The following is a 22,511-nucleotide window of genomic DNA, read 5'->3' as shown; positions in this document are numbered from 1 at the left end:
ATTTTCAACATCTTTTGACAATTTTCTCTCCTCCCTATGCCCCCTTCAACTTGAGGATGAGGTTCGAAGGATTGCTACCACTTTGGAGGAGATTGCAAATGCCACTGCTTCAACTTTTGACCTTCTAAATGCAGAGATGGTAGCTATCCGCACTGTGGCCCTTTGGAATTACATGGCCCTCGATTCTCTTTTGCTGAAAAAGGCTCTGAATGTTGCACCTACGTCCGTGATTCTAGTGAAAACAGCTAACTGTAAAGGCAGGCAGACGCAGGCAGAAACAGTCCGGACTGAGCGCCGCCATATTTAGGGAAGGTGAATCACCAGGAGTTAAACAAAAATGGAAACAAACGAAAATGCTTGTGCATGTTCGACAGATCATCAACAGAACAGGGCTTTTTTCAGGACAAAAGGAATAAAAGGAGACCATGCAGAGTGAAGAACCTGGGACTGTGATGAGGACAGAGAAACCTCAGCTAAAACTCCCTGAACCCCAACATAACAAAGGCCAGTAAATTGTATTCAAGTGAAGATCGGCAAGCGCAGAGCATGACGGATCAGGGGCACAGAGGTGGGCCGCGGAACAATAAAAGTCCTTAAATGAATGACCCGTTAAAAGGATCCAGTACAGAAATGAAATGTGGGGGGACAGAGGGGTGTCCTGTAGCTGCACAATGAGGGAAGATAAAAATGAGCAAAGCGGCTCAGTGGCACAATGCCAGCCACACACGGCAGATGTCGGAGGGAGCGATGGTGAAGCTTCCATGGCCATATGCAACACAGCGTAGCGTAACCCAGGAATCTCTAAAATAAGGCCTTTAGGGAAACAATGAATAGAGGCATTAAGTTTACACAAAGTCGCGTGACCTAGCAAAGCGATCAAACAGGAGGATGAAATAATGCCTGAATCTGGAACTGTAACAGGTCCAACAGTAATTGGGATTGTATCAGAGAGGGGTTCAACTAAAGTAATACCAGAGGCACCGACCATATGGTTTGAGTCAGAATTAAGGGGTAAATCCGCAGAGGGAGGTGCAGAAGAACAAGTGGTCCCTGAATCCACCAAAACCGGAACGGAACATCCTCCCATAAACAGTCAATTACTCAAGGCTTGTGTGGCACGAGTCATTTTCCTTAATTCGAATAGATACGAGCAAGTCTGACTGAATATTTTCATCCGAATCCCCAATGGTAAAATAGTTAAGAGGGCTAGTGAAGTAATTTATCTGATAAATATTCCTGATCCTAGGAAGAACAATCAGTTATATCAAATAAAAATGTTGGAAAGGTATCATTGTAGGGCAGAAAATGAGGATAAACAAAAGCAGAAATCGTTGGAGAAACTCAGCAGGCCTGGCAGCATCTGTAGAGAGAAACACAGAGTTCATGTTTCAACTTCATTGATCCTTTGTCAGAGCAGACCCCTTGCCCTGGTACACATTATGCAGGAACAACAGAACAAATCCAACCCAGCCAATTACTGTGCATCAGTCTATTCTCGATCATCAGCAGAGTGATGGTACGTTACATGAATAGCACTATCAACCACTCTTGCTAGTAATAAGCTGTTCTCTGACACTTCGTTTGGGCACTGCCATGGCGATCCAGTTTCTGACTTCATTATAGCCTTGGTTCAAACACAGACAAAAAACCTGAGTGATTTAGTTGTGGTAAGAGTGACTGCCCTTGACATCAAGGCCACATTTGACTGACTGAGAAATCAAGGAGTCCCAGCAAAAGTGGGGCCAATTGAAATTAGGTTAAAATTCTCCACAGGTCTGCACCATATCTCCCACAAAAGAAGATAGCTGTGCTTGTTGAAGGTCAATCTTTGCAGTTCGAGGACATCATTGCAGGAGTTACTCAGTGTAGTGTCATAGGCCCAAAAATCTTCAGCTGCCTCATCAATCATAAGGTCAGAAATGAGGATGTTAGCTGATGATTGCACAAAGCTCTGTGGTATTCAGGACTCCTCAGGTACTGAAGCAGTCCATGTCCAAATGCAGTAAGATTTTGATAATATCTAGACTTTGGCTGACAAGTGACAAGTAATAATCATACCACCCAAGTGCCAGGTAATGACCATTTCCAATTGAAGAGAAACTGACTGTCATTCTTTTTGTGAGTGGCCTTACCATCACTGAATCCCCCATTATCAACATCCTGGAGGTTACCATTGACCAAAACCTAAACTGCAATATCCATATAAATGCAATGATTACAAAAGCAGGCCCAAGGCTAAGAGTATTGCAGCATGTAACTCTCCTCCCGACTGCCAAAGCCTGTTCATCATCTACAAGGAACAATCAGGAGTGTGATGGAATACTCTACACTTGCCTGGATGGGTGCAGCTCCAACAACAATCAAGAAGCTTGACACCATCTTGATTGGCTGCACATCCATAAGCATCCACACTGTCGACCACCAATGCTCAGGAGCAGCAGTACACAACATCCCCAAGATACACAGCAGAAATTCACTAAAAGTCCTTAAATAGCACTTTCCAAACCCACAATGGCTTCCATCCAGAAGGACAAGGGCAGCAGGTATGTCAGAACTGTGGCACCTACAAGTTCCTCTCAAACTACACAGCATCCCGACTTGGAAATATATCGCCATATTTCAGTGTCGCTGGTTCAAAATCCTGGACATCCCTCCCCAACAACATTGTAGGTCTACCTACAGCACATGGACTGTAATGTTTTAAAAAGGCAGATCACCACCATTTTCTCAACATTAAGTAGAGATGGAAAATAAATGTTGGCCCAGACAGTGACACCAATGTTCCATATGAATAAAGAAAAGAATGCAAATTATTTTCCTCTCATTAGAGGGATGTCAAATGTGCCATTTCATGTGACTTATTGGCCCATCACTCATTAGAGATCTCATTTCTGCAGCTATGTACCTGCTAATTCATACCCTTTCCATTAACTTTACTGTTTTTTTGTCCCAATTATAGCGAAAACTGATTGCCGCTCTAGTCATACTCCTAATTTTGCCCTAATCTTTGGCCCATAGGACACAAATTTCAGCACCCTCTGTGTGAACAGTTGGTTGGCAGATCTATCATCAGAGCTGGCTTGATCACATGAAACATTGTAGAATTTTCCTATCCACTGCTAAAGCTGCTCACTGCACATGGATTATTCATAAAGCTTCTTCTTAAACCAACCTTCTCTGTCTCCTCCACCTTCACGTCCTCCATTCCTAGACTCCTGACCATCCCTGATGTTAATGATTCCACCATCCATCAGCAGTCATGCATTCAACCTCCTTGCCTCTAAGTTCTAGATTTTCCTCTCCAAATCACTTCTCTAACTTCCTTCATTTTAAGATGTTCTTTAAAACCTCTGACCAAGCTTATTATTGCTCTTCATACTACTCTGAAAATAATGGTTTCCCAGTTTTCACTGCTCCTGGGACTTCCTGGACTGTGTCCTAGTTAATTACAATGTGTCTGACTGTGGGTCCAGCAATCCTCTGTTAAAGTGCTGGGAGGTGATCCACTTAGTACCTTGTCTCACCAGGTCACTTGTCCATTCAATGAGTTACCTCCATCCTCTGTAATCCTGAAACAAATCTGGCACCTGAGCCTGGTCCAATATACTATACCATTGAATTCACGGTTCCAATTCTGAGTAATCTTTTGCACCCTTTATTCCTATAGATTGCAGCCAGGGAGTGGCTTTGAGTCTGGAGTCTGTCTAGGTTACACAACTGGCCCAGAGAGAAACTTGCATGTCTGCTGTATCAGGATTCACTCCTGGTTGTCTGTAAGGGAATATCTGTCTAATTAAGTCAAATCAGGAATATTTTGGCTTTTAATCTCATTGGGGGGCAAGTTGACAAAATTAAAGAAACTAATTTCATCTAGTCCACAAACTATTTCAACTATCTTTATCACATCCATACTGATTTGCAGATATATTGTTGGTCTCAAAACATGTCAGCATGTTGCCTGTTTTTGAGCACAATTGGATTTTGAGGTCACAGCCAGGATTGTGGAAAGGGCGTGCTACAGAGGTCTTCAACACATTTACACTTTTAATGAGGGAACTGCTGTGCATTGGAAATGTTCAGGTGAGAGTTTTGGGAAAATATCAGTATGTAGTGAAGATATATTGAAAAGAAAATCGCAATGAGAGGTTTTGGTTTAATTGGAAAATGCCACATTTTTACAAGTGTGATTAAGCGGTTAACCTATGAAAATTGAAATATTGATTGTCTTTCAGGACTGCAGCTCTTTCTCTGAAGAATTAAATGTACAATTTGCTTACACTTGTGGAACGTCGCATTTGGGACCTCAGGCTCATTTGATTTAGATGGAGGATGATAGATAGTAAGAAGCTGTTGCAGACATGTAAAACCACTAATCCTTGATATCTGCAATTCGATGTTTAGCCCAGGTCAATGGGTTTAAAATCTGATCTTTGCAGTTATAGTGGTGTTCCTGATGCCTGCCTATTTACTGTATAGAACTAACCTAGCTTATACCATAGAGTCATAGAGATGTACAGCACGGAAACAGACCCTTCAGTCCAACCTGTCCAAGCTGACCAGATATCCCAACCCAACCCAATCCAGTCCCACCTGCCAGCACCCAGCCCATATCCCTCCAAACTCTTCCTATTCATAAACCCATCCAGATGCCTTTAAATTGTTGCAATTGTACTAGCCTCCACCACTTCCTCTGGCAGCTCATTCTGTACATGTACCACTCTCTGCGTGAAAAAGTTGCCCCTTACATCCCTTTTATATCTTTCCCCTCTCACCCTAAATCTATGCTCTCTAGTTCTGGACCCATCCCAGATCAAAGACCTTGTCTATTTATCCTATCCATTGTCCTCATGATCCATGTCCTCTATAAGGTCATCCTTCATCCCCTGATGGTCCAGGGAAAACAGCCCCAGCCTATTCAACCTCTCCCTATAGCTCAAATCCTCCAACCCTGGCAACATCCTTGTAAATTGTTTCTGAACCCTTTCAAGTTTCACAACATCTTTCTGATAGGAAGGAGACCAGAACTGCACGCAACATTCCAAAAGTGCCCCAACCAATGTCCTGTACAGTTGCAACATGACCTCCCCACTGCTGTACTCAGTACTCTTATCAATAAAGGAAAGCATACCAAATGCCTTCTTCACTATCCTATCTACTTGCGACTCTACTTTCAAGGAGCTATGGACCTACTTTCCAAGGTCTCTTTGTTCAGCAACACTTCTCAGCATCTTACCATTAAGTGTATAAGTCCTGCTAAGATTTACTTTCCCAAAATGCAGCACCTCACATTTATCTAAATGAAACTCCATCTGCCACTTCTCAGCCCATTGGCCCATCTGATCAAGATCCCTTGCTAACCAGTCTCCCATGGGGAACCTTGTCAAACGCCTTACTGAAGTCCATATAGATCACACCCACCCACTCTGCACTCATCAATCCTCTTTGTTACTTCTTCAAAAGACTCCATCTGATCAAGATCCCTTGCTAACCAGTCTCCCATGGGGAACCTTGTCAAACGCCTTACTGAAGTCCATACAGATCACACCCACTCTGCACTCATCAATCCTCTTTGTTACTTCTTCAAAAGACTCAATCAAGTTTGTGAGACATGATTTCCCACTCACAAAGCCATATTGACTATCCCTAATCAGTTCTTGCCTTTCCAAATGCATGTACATCTATCCCCCTAACAACTTGCCCACCACCAAAGTCAGGCCCACTAGTCTATAGTTCCCTGGCTTGTCCTTACTACCTTCCTTAAATAGTGGCATCACGTTAGCCAACCTCCAGTCTTCCAGCACCTCACCTATGACTATCAATGATACAAATATCTAAGCAAGAGGCCCAGCCATCACTTTCCTAGCTTCCCACAGAATTCCAGGGTACGCCTGTTCATGTCCTGGGGATTTATCCACTTTTATGTGTTTCAAGACATCCAATACTTCCTCCTCTGTAAAATGGACATTCTTCAAGATGTCACCATCTATTTCCCTACATTCTATATCTTCCATGTTCTTCTCCACAATAAACACAGATGCAAATTACTCATTTAGTATCTCCCCCATTTCCTGTGGGTCCACACAAAGGCTGCCTTGCAGATCTTTGAGGAGCCCTATTCTCTCCCTAGTTACCCTTTTGTCCTTAATGTATTTGTAAAAACACTTTGGATTCTACTTAACTCTATTTGCCAAAGTTATCTCCTGTCCCCTTTTTGCCCTTCTGATTTCCCTCTTAAGTACACTCCTACTGCCTTTATACTCTTTTAAGGATTCATTTGATTTATTTTGTCTATTCCTGACATATTAGATTAGATTACTTACAATGTGGAAACAGGCACTTCGGCCCAACAAGTCCACACCGACCCGCCGAAGCGTATACCACCCAGACCCATACTCCTACATTTACCCCTTCACCTAACACTACGGGCAATTTAGCATGGCCAATTCACCTAACCAGCACATTTTTGGATTGTGGGAGGAAACCGGAGCACCCGGAGGAAACCCACGCAGACACGGGGAGAATGTGCAAACTCCACACAGAGAGTTGCCTGAGGCGGGAGTTGAACCCGGGTCTCTGGCGCTGTGAGGCAGCAGTGCTAACCACTGTGCCACCGTGCCGCCCACATATGCTTCCTTCTTTATCTTAACCATACTCCCAATTTCTTTAGACATCCAGCATTTCCTATACCTACCAACCTTTCCTTTCACCCTAACAGGAATATGCTTTCTCTGGATTCTTGTTATCTCATTTCTGAAGGCTTCCTGGCTTCAAGAGTAGCATGTGTGAAGAATTGGATGTATTGCAAGTAAGGACTATGTCAGTGCTTCAGTACCCTGGAACAAAATTGTGATGATGTTATTGAACTGCACATCACTGAGTATAAAAAGCACAGAGTGTGTGAAGTTAGAACACTACATCAGATTAGCTATACAGATGGTTTAATCCTTCCTAATGTAACTGTAAGATCAGAGCCCAGATCTTACCAGATCTATTGTTACTGTGTATATCAGTATTTAATATTAATGGACACTAAATGGTGTTACTTTGAATTTTAAACCTGAAAACATTTATTGATTTTGCCTTCTCTTGAATCAGTATGTCCTCAGACCAATCTCAGTGTGGCATCAAACCACATGATAAAGTACTTAGGCCATGTGGGCTGTTGTGAAGAGAAAATAATGGAATCTTTATTCTTCAGTTTGCTAACCTGCACTGGGAGAAAGTGAGGACTGCAGATGCTGGAGATCAGAGCTGAAAAATGTGTTGCTGGAAAAGCGCAGCAGGTCAGGCAGCATCCAGGGAACAGGAGAATCGACGTTTCTGAACCCTTTCTGGACATATGTGCAATGCTTCTGCTTAACATTAGGAATGTAGTATGCTGCATTCTTAGCAAATGCATATCTCAAGTTGTAAAACACTAAGCAAAATCACTTAAGTGTGCAAGGTGGAAACAAAAAAATGACAGGAAGGAGTTTATGGGTCACAGAGTGGACACAAACATATGAACAAATTAAATCAATAGGAAAAGACCACTTGATTCAGTAAACCTAATTCGAGCATCAGGACAAGATGCTAATTTCCCTTCTCTTAGTGCAAAGCCATGAAATGTCCTCTCAGGGACAAACCAGAAAAGCAGAACAAAAAAACCCACAGTGAATAAGGGGAAAATACTATGGAAAGTTCCTGTCAAACCCCCCAGAGATTCAAAACCCGTTTAGAAGGTCACACTAACTAGCATTTTCTCTAAAGAGAGCTCAATATAGTTTAAATATTCTATCTGTCTAATATCCAGCATTTCAGTTTTGGTTTATATCCAACATCCTATCACTAAGCTGTGATTTCCTTACAAGCAATTTAAGTTTTCTGTAAAGGCTATACCATAGTGGATGGCCTGCAGTTTGACATGTTTGTCTAAAGTCTTGCACAGAGTAATTGTGCACATGGCTTTCTTGGTCCCAAAGATTGGAATAGAAATGTGATACGGTATTAATCAGCCTCCTTACTTGCTGTAGTCTTGGGGCCTCTGCCATGAGGCATCTTAAATCAGTTTAATAAAACTTAAAATGAGGTAGACTGCTGTCCTGCAAGTTTTCAATGTGATGCCAGAGTGGAACTGAGGTTGAGTGTTGAAAAGCTGTATAGAAACACAGCTACAAGTAGAGACACAGAGAAGTGCTCAGTGCTGTTGAAAGCTACTAAATGTTATAGAAAAGGAAAAAAAGAAGCAGGCAGCAGCTGAACCACTGGTTGAAACACAATGGCAGTCCAGTTCCTTTAGAAATGAAAAGGAATACAGAACAAAACTGACAGACTTTCTACTCATAATGGCAGGCTACAAGATTGTGATTGATTTAATTAACAGCCACAAATAGCAATGTTTTTATCACTGTTGGAAGGAGACTGTTTCTGAAATAACTGCAGAGGCGGGTGTCCCATCACCAAGTTTCCCCTTTATTTACTAGTGCACAGTACATTGACTATGTGGCCAGCCAGCTTGGAGTCAGTCCTCAACTGAGGAGATTCTAATCTCGTGGTTATTATTTTGTGCAGGTGCAAGACACAATGTGTAAATAATTTTATCAACACCCTACCACCAGGAAAAAACACCCATGTGGCCAAGAAACCAGCTCAATTGGGCAATGCCTACGCGAAAGAACAAGTGAAGGGAAGGGTACGGATCAAATCAAAATAGAATTGGAAGTGGAAATAAAGCACTCCATGCCCTGTGGTGCCCACCTGCTCCTGATTATATTGGTCAGCCAAGGCTTTCCTGATTGACCCAGGAAACAACCCCAATGAAGAATCTCATAATCAATCACTACATTCCTCCCCTCCACACCCTCCCAAGTCTGGGGATATAGGCCTGGTCTTACGTTGTAGCTTCTCTTGCAACATTTTTGCCCCAGGTCCAAGTTCCTTCGACTCAGGCACAGACACAGTTGGCATGTATTGGACCGTGGCCATTTCTTGCATCCGGAATGTCTCGGGAGAGTTCCCTCCTGTTCTTTTGGTGCTAACCGTATCCAGGCTGCATCCATTTTGAACCCTGAGGTTTCCTCAGCACTAGGTGGAGGTGGTATCTGACAGGGGCCCGGTATGTTTTGCTCCTGCCCATTTGTGAGGTAACGGCTTTCAGGTGATCCACGTGTAACTTCAGGACTATATCATTGACCCGAACGTTCTGAGTCATGGGACCTGAACTCACGTCAACAGGGCCATTTCCATGGTTCCGGCTCCAAACTTCATCCCCTGAATTAAAGTGAATCTCTCTTTTAGAGGAGGCATGTGACTGGCATTGGCGTCCGTGCTGATGTTTCACTAATCCCCCACGCACCCCCCACCCCCAATCTGGAAATATCAGGGTTAACCTAATGTGGAGTCTTCTTCCCATCATTAACTCTGATGGAGCTATCCCTGTAGTTGCATGTGGTGTGGTCCTACAATCGACAGGAACTGGGACAGTTTAGTATCAATTGAAGTTTAGACTGCTTCCATAAGCCTACCTTTAATGTTTGGACCACTCTTTCTGCTAGGCCATTGGAGCATGGATGGTATGGAGCTATCCTTATGTGCTGAATGCCATTGGATTTTAGGAAATATCCAAATTCCCTGCTGGTAAATGACATCCCCTTGTCCATGACCAATACTTCTGGGTGTCTGTGTATTGCAAACGATGCTCGCAGCTTCTCAATCATCATCCCCGAGTTTGCTGAATGAACTTTATGTACATCAACCACTTTGAATGGGCATCCACAATCACCAAGAACATTTAGCTCATGAATGGACTGGCATAGGCAACGTGCAATTGAGTCTGAGGCAGAGGAACCGAATCTGGGGCGAACACATCACAAGAGAAGCTACAAGCGAAAGACCAGGCCTACCTCCTCGGGCTTAGCAGGGAAGGGATGTAGTGATTGGGACCAAGCGGACCTTGTTGAATCGTGTAGGGCACTTGGGGCACCTTTTCCCTTCTAAGGTTTAGGCCCAACTGGGAGAAATGTTTAAGCACTATGTCCAAGTTCCCCAAGTGCTCTTTATTGGTTGTCCCAGTTATTAGTACATCACTCAGACAAATGGCAACCTGGGGTAGCCCTTGTAAAATGGTCTCCATGGTCTGCTGGAAAAGACCACAAGCTGAAGATGCCTCAAATGGCAGCCTTATATATTGATAAAAAACCTCGTGGGTATTAATTGTAGTGTACCCCGGGATTCCTCATTCAGTTGCAATTGCAGTTAGGCATAGCTCATGTCCAGCTTCATAAAGGACAGCCCACACCCCCCACTAACATTGCGTATAAGTCCTCTGTGCAAGGGTTCGGTTATTTATCCAGGTCTAAGAAGTGGTTTACCCTTTGCGTAAAATACCCACAAAGGTGAACTGAGCTGTCAGGCTTCACATTTAGTACAATTGGTTGCTATCCATTCTGCAAACTTCACCAGTTTGATGATCTCTTGTTGAGCCAATCCACGTGAATCTTTCTCAACCAATTTTGCTCCAATAGGCTTGGGCCTGAGCTTTTTACTACCATCAGTGATGAGGGCCATGGCGGCGAGGGTGACCAGGGTCGGGGACATGCTGGGTGCCGGGGGCCTGAGCTGGATGCTGCCGCAGGACATAGCAAGCAGGGCAGTGGTAGACGTCCGGTACATGGCCACCGCCATCCGACGCCTTAAAATGGCGGTGCTCGGACCCGACGTAGTGCACCAGTTGGAGGATGCTCAGGTGTGCGGTGGGATCCTGTCCGCGCTCACCCCAGCCCGGACGGAATTTCACATTGGCCCCAAGGTCCCATACTTCCCGCGGGAGCCTGTGCCCCACAACCTGAGACGCCTCCGGAATTTTAATTTTGTTCCCTTCCAGGGGGTAAAAAGGAGGGCCCTATATAGACTGCTGCTGCACACCGTCCACCTCTTCTCCTTCATCCACCGTCCGGACACGCCTTGGTGTGCCCATTTGCCACCGGGCGGTGGGGATCCCTAGTGGAGGGCTCTTTACGCAGGAGTCCTCCCCCTTTCTCTCGGGGATCTGGGGTGGAGGGTGCTGCACGCAGCAGTCCCCTGCAACCGCAGATTGCGGTGGTTCACGGACTCCCAGCCCAACTGCTTGTTCTGTGGCGCCGTGGAGTCCGTGGACCACGTGTATATTGGGTGTGGGCGTTTGCACTCACTTTTTGATTTTCTGACACACACACCATGGGTGCTGGGGGAAAAAAATAAGCACTACTGCACTTAGGTGGAAAAAAAAAATAAATAAATAGGGATACGGGCCCGGGTGTCCTTGGAGAAGGAGCACGCGGTGTCGACCAACACCCTGGAGTTGTTCAGGGAGAGGTGGGCGCCGCAGGGAGTGGAGTGCATCATTTCTCCCTCCAATTCTATTTTGATTTAGTCCCTACCCTCCCCTTCACTGTTTTGATCACACAGCATTGCCCTTTGATGTGAAGGGCAGTGCTTGTCACTGGCCACCCGGGTGTTTTCCTATCTTCCTGGTGGTGGAAATTGAATAAAGATTGGTGCACCTTGTGTCTCTCACTGGTCTCACACCTGCACACACACACCATGGGTGCTGGGGAAAAAATAAGCACTACCGCAGTTAGGCGGTAGTGTGGGGGTTAAATTTAAAAAGAAAAAAGAAAAGAAGAAAAAGAGAAAAAAAGAAAAAAAAAGAAAAAAAAACTACCATCAGTGATAACTACACCTACAGCTTCTCACAGGAGACTGGAATCGAAGTTGTACCTTTAATTTGCAATAGCTCCCCAGTGCACGTTCTCAGTCTGACTGAAGTCTTGTGCAAATTTAAAGATTGGAGTCCAAAGTGAAGCTTGTTAAAGACAGCTTCTGCAACCACTGATGCAGCTGTGTCAGAACTGATCTCCATGGGAACTGGGTGACCATTTAACCAAAGCTTCATTTTAATAGACTCTAATTTGTGTGTCACCAAGCAATTATTTGTTCCAACCCACATATACGGGAACTTTCCAGGGCGTGCACTCTCCAGGGTACCAGCCTATGAGTTTTCCTACTCAAGTCAGGCCTTGTAGGATCCCTTTGTGTCTCAAGTTATCATACCAGCAGCAACTACATGCCCAGATCCTGAATAACTGCTTAGCCAATTGGCCAAGACTTGGCTGTTTTGTGGGGTTCTGTTGTGGGTTGGTCTATGGTCCCTCTGCTCAGGACATGATCTGTGTGAGTCTTTGATATTGCCAATACTCAAGTGGTGCTCCCCAAGCTCAGTCGGACAGGTGAGGGTGTCCACTTCCATTGGGATGCCCTGTACTTCCCATGCTCCACTAGTTGCATTTTCTAATGACAAGACCAGCTGCAGTGCCTGTTTGAAGTCGTTAGGCTTCAGCTAGTAGTTGCTTCTGCCTGCTTATATCATTAATCCCACATTCAAAATGGAGTCTCAGCATCTCATTAAGGGTTAACCCAAAAACCCAGTCGTCATAGTCTTGTCTGAAATCCCGATATGGATCCTCCCAGTTCTCCAACAGCCGAATAAAACTGAAAGCATCTCAGGATTACAGGAGGTTTGGGGTTGTAATATTCCTTAGCCAATTATGTCAACTCTTGAGAGGTTTTAGTGTGTAATGCCTTGGGGAAGGTGCCCCTTATAACCAAGAATGCTGTGCAATCAGAAGGACTACTCATTGCTTTTCATCTGCCCCAATATAATCTGCCCAGAAAAAAATATCTCATTCTTTCCACATTCTGGGCCCAGTCTTTGCAGCAGGATCAGGTTTCCTAAATAGAAGTATGATGCCAGAAATGCTTACTGCAACTCCAAAATGACAGTTACAAGTGAATGTTCTTCAGGTCCATCTTGTTTTCTCCCATCACCACTGGAATAATTGCACAGAGGCCAGGTCCCATCATCAAGCTCCCCTTTATTTACTATTGCACAGTACACTGGCTGTGTGGTTGGCCAGCTGGGAGTCAGTCCTCGTCTGAGAAGATTCTGACCTCCTGGCAGTATTAGTCAGCCAAGGCTTTCATGATTGGCCCAGGTTAACAACCCCAGTCAAGAACCTCACAGTCAATGAGGTCCACGTGGTCCCAAATCACTACAGTTTCAAAGTGTGTTTTATCTGAAATCCCTTCGAAGAACAGAAGAAACAGACTGCAGAAATTTTGAAACTCTTGAAAGCCTGCTATGAACACCAGGTGACCATAACTTCTGACTCGCATGTGTTCAATATTAGGGCCCAACATGAAAATGAGTCTGTCAATCAATATGTGACAACATTCACACAGCTAACCGGATGAATTTGTGTAACTGAAAAATGATCTAATTACGGAGAGGACTGCTTTAGGAAAACTAAATCCTGCAGTGAAAGCACCAGTGAGACTGGTAAGAGAACCTAATGCAACAAAGACAACTGATTGTGTATGCTTTAAGATGTTAACAAAGTGGAGCAACACATTGCTCAAATTCAGAAAGACTGCCCGGCCATTGTATTTCGTTGTAAACATTTTCACTAATATTCACTTGGAATAGACAATGTGACAAGCATCAGAACAGTGTGTGCATAATGTGTAACTTGTGTAACTCACAATATGAATGATAATTCACACAATTTGCATATTTTGTTATTTTTGTACAAAAAGAAGATTCTCTGGAACATATGTGCTTCCGGGCTTGCTGTAGTCATGTGATCTCTATGATGCGGTACTCAGTGCAAGCATCCATCTTACAGCCAGTTCAATAAAAACACAATATAAACTATACTGCCAAACTGTGAGCTCATAACAAACTCCGGGGAGACTCATCTTAAAGTTCTCATTGAGTTCCAATAGACCAAACCACTTCCCATATAATAGAAATACATGGTGTCAAGCTCCATCCATCCATTTCCATTGTATTAATTTCCAATCGTCAAAGCTCCTTTAATTCACTCATGGGGCATGGGCATCACTGGCTGGCCAGCATTTATTGCCTGAACCAAGTAGCTTGCTAGGCCATTTCAGAGGTGAGTTAATAGTTGACCGCATAGCTGTGGGTCTAGTGTCAGATGTAGACCAGGTGAGGATCACAAATTTCCTTACCTGAAGGATATGAGTGAACCAGATGGGGTTTTGCCCTCACAAAAAAAATGGTTACATGATCATTTTTAGATTCTTAATTCCAGATTATTAAAAGAAAGTTGAATTCAAATTCTAACATCTGCTGTGGCAGGATTCAAACTCATACAGCCATAGAGTCATAGAGATGTACAGCACGGAAACAGACCCTTCAGTCCAAATTGTCCATGCCAACCAGATATCCTAAACTAATCTAGCCCATTTGCCAGCACTTGGCCCACATTCCTTTAAACCCTTCCTATTCATATACCCATCCAGATGCCTTTTAAATGCTGTAATTGTACCAGTCTCCACCACTTCCTTTGGCAATTCATTCCATATAAGCACCACCCTCTGTGTGAAAAAATTGCCTCTTAGGTTCCTTTTAATTTTTTCCCCTCTCACCCTAAACCTATGCCCTCTAGTTCTGGACTCCCCCAAACCAGGGAAAAGACCTATTTATCCTATCCACGCCCCTCATGATTTCATAAACGTCTATAAGGTCACCCCTCAGCATCCAAAACCCCCGGGAAACCAGCCTCTGCCTATTTAGCCTCACCCTATAGCTCGAGCCCTCTAACATTCTTGTAAATCTTCTGTGATATTTTTCAAGTTTCATAATATCCTTCCAATAGGTGGGAAACCAGATTTGCACAAGATATTCCAAAAGTGACTGAACCAATGTCCTGTACAGCTGCAACATGACCACCCAACTCCTATAGTTGAAGCTCTGACCAATAAAGGAAAGCATACCAAACTATCCTAACCACCTGTGACTCCACTTCCATGCCTTGACCAAGTTTCTGGATTAATAGGCTATCATCTCCCCTTGCAATGTATTGAACTCCAGTCAATCTAGCCCTGCCCCATTTACTGCTCCTCATAGTTTAGATCCTTGTGCAATATAAAGAACTCCTACTCTCAGTCGTGCTGTTTCTGATGTCAGCACAATAAATGAGGTTTGTCCAAATGCTGTCGACTAAGCAGGATATTTCAGTAATCTAATCAGTCTGTGTAAAGAATGGAACAAGATGAGTAGTTTCCATTGTTGCTTTGATTGACCTCCTGAAGGAAAGATTGATTTGGCTGAGGAACTAATCATTTTAAATGTGCCATTTTGCCAGCAGTTTACAGAAATGCTGTTGCCGGCAGAACGTGTGCAGCCTACGTTAAATTTTAAGAGTTTTATTAAGATCTTGTGGTGATATTGAGAGAAAAATCTAATTATTTTTACAATATTTGTTGTTTAGATCAATCAATTGTCCCCATCCTTACTCCAAAATGCATTATATCTTCGGTAAACCTCCATTATCATTTTTTTTAAAGAAGCATGCGGCAACAATAGAGATATTGGAATAGAACAAATGTCACTCTCCTCACAGGAAGACTGTCACCTGAGGTCAGTTCCTACTTGCTCTGGAGCCAGAGTATTGACTGTAACAGATGTGATACTTGCAGCAGTGTCATTTTTGAAGAAGCGGTCTAAAGGTGGGCTGAAAATTCATAGAATCCCTACAGTGTAGAAACAGGCCATTCGGCCCAACAAGTCCACACCAACTCTCCAAAGAGTAACCCACCCAGATCCAATCCCCTACATTTGCCCCGAACTAATGCACCTAATCTACACATCCTTGAACACTATAGGCAATTTAGCATGGCCAATTCACCTAACCTGAACATCTTTTGATTGTGGGAGAAGGCCAGAGCATCCAAAGGAAACCCACGCAGACATGGGGAAGAATGTGCAAACTCCACACAGACAGTAGCCCGAGACTGGAATCAAACCCAGGGCCCTGGTACAGTGGGGTAGCAATGCTAACCATTGAGCCACTATGCACCCTAACATCAGCAAAGTTCTATTCTCACTTCCCTTCATAACCTGTAGAATAACTGGAAGAGCCTTCTGGTGTGTCTGCAATGTCATGGAAAGAACAGAAAACACATCCTCTCCTGTAAGGCAAGTGACAGATAAGGGTTAGAAGAGACAGAGGAACTCCCTAAGGCAAAAGCTCCTGCGATTCCAGATCCATGGTTAATTCTTAGCTTCTAGTGCCATATCCATTCCATCACCTATTTCCTCCTGTTCAGCGTCACACTTCTCCAGATCATCTGCTGAAATTCTTGTCCGCATCAGTTTCAGGCTTAACCATTCTAGTGCTCTTTGGGCTGGCCAAACACTCCTTGCACCCTGTAAACTTCAGCTAATGCTGGAACTTTCCAGCCTACATCCTATCTCACCACAAATCCCATATGCCTCTAACCCCTGGCCTGGTGGATCTAAATCAGGATCAGGTCCCTCAACAAACTGAAATTTTCACCCCGATGTTTAAGTCACTCATCTCCTCACCCCACTTTATTGTTGTAATTTTCTCCAGCTCTACAATCTCCTCACCCAGAAGTTGCCGTTCCTTCAACTCTGGCTCCAATTGCCACCCATTCTCTCTTTTAATTCTTCCACTTTAATCTCCTGGGAACACATAGAAAACCTATAATTCTGGATTTTTCTGGATGCCGCGGAATTTTAACTCCACAACTTCTAGTCCCAAGGATTCCTACATCTACTAGTCAGTTTGGTTGACAGACTTGGCTTTCAGTCAAATGAAGGATACCCTGATAAATGGTGGCTGAGTGGTTAGCACTGCTGCCTCACAGCACCATGGAGCTGGATTCAATTCTGTTTGGAGTTTGCACATTCTCCCCATGTCTGTGTGGGTTTCCTCTGGGTGCTCTAGTTTCCTCCCACAGTCCAAAGATGTATAGGTTAGGTGAATTGGCTGTGTTCAGGGATGTGTAGGCTAAGTGCATTAGCCAGGAGTAAATATAGGGGAGGGGGAATGTGTTACTCTTTGGCAGTTTGGTGTGGACTTGTTAGGCCGAAGGGCCTATTTCCATACTTTAGGGATTCTATGAACCCTGTCTGTGACATTTGAGGACGTTATGATACAAGAGGAGAAATCTGATCCCCAAAAGAGGGGAGGTTTGATTTCTGCCCTATTAAATTATCATGTAAATATATGGAATGGGGTAGGAAGGTTTATTTGGAGAATGCTGACTGACAGATCAGAAAAGGAGTGTCAGACATCTTGTTCATTCTGACAGCTGGCTCTGAGGGAGCTGGATTACAATTAAGACTCTCCATGTGTAAATAAAGGGTGATTTGGTGACGACATACCAGCCTCTGTGGAGTTATTCAAAGTTTGTGCGAAGATTTGTAGCTCGGGTGCTCGTTGCTGTGGTTCTGTTCGCCGAGCTGGAAGTTTTTGTTGCAAACGTTTCATCCCCTGGCTAGGCGACATCATCAGTGCTTGGGAGCCTCCTGCGAAGCGCTTCTTTGATGTTTCCTCCGGTGTTTATAGTGGTCTGTCCCTGCCGCTTCCGGTTGTCAGTTTCAGCTGTCCGCTGTAGTGGTTCAAGGTATTCGCCAAAAATGGATACCCGCGCAACTTCATCAACAGATGCCTAAGAGAAAGACCATGGAACGAGGACATACCACAACCAAAAGGACTAACCACGTTACCATACATCAGGAGCATCTCGGAACTGACTGCCAGACTACTGAGACCCCTAGGACTCATAATGGCACACAAACCAACAGCCACGCTCAGGCAACAACTCACCAGAACGAAGGACCCAATACCCAACATGTGCAAAACTAATGTAGTGTACAAAATCCCATGCAAGAACTGCACTAAACACTATATAGGACAAACAGGAAGACAGCTAACAATCCGCATACATGAACATCAACTAGCCTCGAAACGACACGACCAGCTATCCTTAGTAGCCACACACGCAGACAACAAGCAACATGAATTCGACTGGGACAACACTACTATCATAGGGCAAGCCAGACAGAGAACAGCCAGGGAATTCCTAGAGGCATGGCATTCATCCACAAACTCCATCAACAAACACATCGACCTGGACCCAATATACCAACCACTACAGCGGACAGCTGAAACTGACAACCGGAAGCGGCAGGAACAGACCACTATAAACACCGGAGGAAACATCAAAGAAGCGCTTCGCAGGAGGCTCCCAAGCACTGATGATGTCGCCTAGCCAGGGGACAAAACGTTTGCAACAAAAACTTCCAGCTCGGCGAACAGAATCTGTGGAGTTATTTCAGTACCAATAAGAAAAAAACACACTCCTGAAGAAATTTGCTGGCAAGAATTGTCTTTGAGTTGGGGTAAGCATTTCTGGCATCATGCCTTTATTTGGGAAGCTTGACTCGTTTGATCCTGTGTTGAAGACTGGGCCCAGCATGTGGAAAGAATGTGTCATGTTTTCCAGGCAAATGATATTAGGGCAGATGAAAAACAATGAGTAATTCTCCTGACTGCTTGTGGACTGCAGCTTTTTCAGTTTTTAAGAGCCTAATTTTCCCTGAGGTACCAGATACTAAAATCTTACAAGAGTTAACAGATTTAGTTAAAGAATATTATGACTCCAAACCTCCTTTAATTCAGAGATGCTATTGGCTTTGCATGGCGATTCGAGAACTAGGAGAATCTGTATCGGGATTTGTTACTAGGTTAAGATGTGGGCCGGGGCATGTGACTTTGGTGCAACCCATAATGAGATTCTGAGAGACCATTTGGTATATGGGATTAATGATGCAACTATGCAAAGGCGCCTACTAGCTGAAGTCTAACTGGACTTCAAACAGGAACTACAACTGGCTTTATCATTGGAAAATGCAGCAAGTGGAGCATATGAGTTGCACGGTATTCTGATGGAAGTGACCACCCTTGCCAGTCTGACTGGGCTTGGGGAACACCACTTGAATGAAGGTAATTGCATAGTCTCACTCAGGACATATCCTGAACAGAGGGACTCTAGGTCAGCCCACAGCAAACCCCAAAACAAAGCCAAGCCCCAGCCAAATAGTTAACCTGTTCTTCAGGATCTGGGTCAGCAAGCCAGTTGATGCTGGTATGAGATAGCAAGAGTCCCACAAGGTCTAAATTGAGTGAGAGAACTCATAGGCCGGTGTCCAGGAGAGTGGACACACTGGAACGTCTAGCTACATCTGATCTGGAACAATCAAATTACTTCAAAACATCCAAAACAGAACCAATCAAAATAAACATCTGGTTAAATGGTCACGTGGTTCAAATGGAGATTGCTACCAGTGTAGCAATTTCAGTTTCTTTTTTATCCATTCATGGGATGAGGGCATTGCTGGCTAGGCCAGCATTTATTGCCCACCCCAATTGCCCAGAGTGCAGTTTAAGGGTCAACCACATTGCGATGCATCTGGAGTCACATGTAGACCAGACTGGCAGTTTCCTTCCCTAAAGGACTGATCATTGACTTCAGGAAGAAAGGAGAACATGCCCTCATCTACATCAACAGAGCGGAGTGTGAGAGAATTGAGAGTGTTAAGTTCCTAGAAGTGATGATAGCCCACAGCCTGTCCAGGACTTCACACGTAGGTGCGACGGTCAAGAAGACACCACAATGCTTTTTCTTCCTCAGGCGGTTTAGCAAATTTGGCTTGTTCATAAGGACCTCACCAATTTCTACAGATGCAATGTAGAAAGCATATTGTCTGGATGCATAATGGCCTGGTACAGCAATTGCTCTGCCCAAGATTGTAAGAAACTACAGAAGGTTGTGTGCGCAGCTCGGAACATCACAGAAGCCAACCTTCCATCCATGGACTCTATTTAGATGGCTCGCTGCCGCGGAAAGGTTTCCAACATCATCAAAGACCCATCCCACCCTGGTAATGATCTCCCACAACCTCTTCCGTCCGACAGAGGATACAGAAGCCTGCACACATACACTAACAGGTGTGAGAACAGCTTCCTCCCTACCATTATTAGACTGGACTCTCTAACTTCAGATAATGTTGATCCTGTTAATGTTGATCTTCCCTCGTGCACATTCTGTGGGGTGTAAACTGTAGACCTCACTCTTTCCAGGTTTTTTTCACCTTACGATCTGTATGTACTTGCTTACTATGATCTGCCAGCGGTGCTTATAAACAAAGCTTTTCACTGTATTTGGATATAATTGACAATAAATCACATCAAATCAAGCACATTAGTGAACTAGATGGGTTTTCCCAACAATCAACAATGGATTCACGGTCATCAGTAGACTTTCAATTCCATGATTTTTAAAAATTGACTTCAAATCTCATCTTCTGTTGTGACACAGTTCAAACCCAGATACCTAGGCCATTCGCTGGTCTCTGGATTAGCAGTCCAGCGATAATACCACTAGGCTGTCACCTCCCCAAGTGATCACAGAACCAGTCATTAATAAAATTCGCTCTGGACTCCAACCCCTATGTTTGTGCAAGACCTTGGCTAGGCTGAGAACCTATACCAGGGAACATTTACAGATTAAAGATACAACTTTGGTTCCAGTCTTGTATGAGCAGTAACTTTCTCAGTCGTCACTGATAAAAGACACAGGACCAAGCTTGATGGGAAAAAAATTGGTTGAGAAAGATTCACCCCGATTGGTTCAACATTTTTCAATTAGCAAGTGGCTGCCCGAGTGAAGTCTTAGTTAAGCACCTGGTAATTTTTAGGAAGGTCTAGGGACTATCAAAGGAGCCAAGGCCACCTTGCATGTTGACCAGGAAGCAGTTCAATGATTCTGCAAGACCTGCTCAGTGCCATTTGCCTTAAGAGTGAAAGTAGAAGCAGAAATCAGAAGCCTGGAAAGTGAAAGAATCTCCAATCCAGTCCAATTTGCAGAATGGACAGAACTGGCCATACCAATTGTAAAGCCTGATGGGCCGGTTCACCTTTGTGGGGATTTAAACAAATGGTAAACTGCTTTTTGCACTTGGATAAATACCCAACCCCTCACACAGAGGATTTATAACAAAGCTGGTGGAGGGGCTGTTCTTCATGAAGCTGGACATGAGCCTGTGTACTTACAACTATGGTTAGATGAGGATTCCCAGAAGTATGTTACAATTAATACCCATAAGGGTTGGTAACAATGTACGATACTGCCATTTTGGGGTATCTTCAAGCCTGATTAAGTTTTCAGCTGACAATGGAGAACATTTTACAAGGTCTACCCCAGGTCTCTACTTAACTAGATGATCTGCTAATAACAGGGCAAATCAATAAGGAACACTTGGAGAACTTGGACATAGTCCTTAGCTGTTTCTTCCAGGTGGATGTAGAAGGGAAAAATGTGTGTTCCAAGCACCCCAAATGACCTTCTTAGATTGTAGAATTGACTAGACTGTGTTAGACCCATTGGAAGGTAAAGTGAGGGTAATCAATGTGCCTCAGCTCCCATGTCCGCACCGGAGGTTAGGTCTTTCCATGGGCTGGTGAATTATTACAGAAAGCTCTTAAATAACTAGTGGTGATGGGGGAAATCAAAAGGTCATCACAACCAGAATTGAAATCTTTGTGGCACCGGATAGACCAGGTCACAGTAGAGGATGACATATTATTATGGGGAGCCAGAGTGATTGTCCTGAACAAAGGTCACTGCCAGATACTTGCTGAGCTGCACCAGGGTCATCCAGGGTTCTAAAGCGAGGATGTTGGTGAGAGGATTTGTCTGGTGGCCAGGATTAGATGCAGATTTGGCTGCATTGTGGGCAGTTCCCAGAGTGCCGGCAAGGACAAAAATTACTGCTAGCAGCTTCTCCACATTCATGCGAATTGCTGGGTAAACCCTAGACTTAGTTACACATGGACTATGCAGGTCCTTTTATGGACTCAATGTTCTTAGTCATTGCAGACCTCCACTCAAAGTGGCCGGACATGCACAGAGTTCATTCTTCAAACATGGGGACGACAGTGGAAAAACTGTAGCATTTTTCACAATACATGGACTTCCGGAAGTGTTGGTCACAGATAATGGGCCATTATTTACCAGCAGGGAATTGGAATATTTCCTAAAGTCGAATGGTGTTCGACATACAAGGACAGTTCCATAGCATCCATCATCCAATGGGCTGGCAGAAAAAGCAGTCCAAACTTTGAAAGCAGACTTAAAGAAACAGTCTACAGCTTCGCTAGATACCAAACTATGCCGGTTCCTATTTGGGTTTGGAACCACCCCTCACGCAATTACATGGATAGCTCCAAGACAGTTTGTAATGAGGAGAAGAATCAGTGCCAGGTAAAATCCATTCCTGATGAAGGGCTTTTGCCCGAAACATCGATCCTTCTGTTCCTTGGATGCTGCCTAACCTGCTGTGCTTTTCCAGCACCACACTCTCGACTCTAATCTCCAGCATCTGCAGTTCCTCATTTTCTACCAGGTAAAATCTGGTCTTCCCAGACTTGGCGGTGGAAGTGGTGGTGGAAATGGCATCAGGAATGTCAATGCTGTACACAAGACTCAGCTGAGTGAGAGAGACGGTTTACCTCAGGGGATGAACTTTGGTATAGGAACCATGAGAATGAGGATAAAAGGCATGGACAATGTGAGGTCAGATCCAGTGACGTATA

Source organism: Chiloscyllium plagiosum, chromosome 16 (genome assembly GCF_004010195.1).
Source record: "Chiloscyllium plagiosum isolate BGI_BamShark_2017 chromosome 16, ASM401019v2, whole genome shotgun sequence".
NCBI lineage: Eukaryota > Metazoa > Chordata > Chondrichthyes > Orectolobiformes > Hemiscylliidae > Chiloscyllium > Chiloscyllium plagiosum.
The sequence above is the reverse complement of the archived record's forward strand: the minus strand, read 5'-3'. Positions refer to the sequence as shown.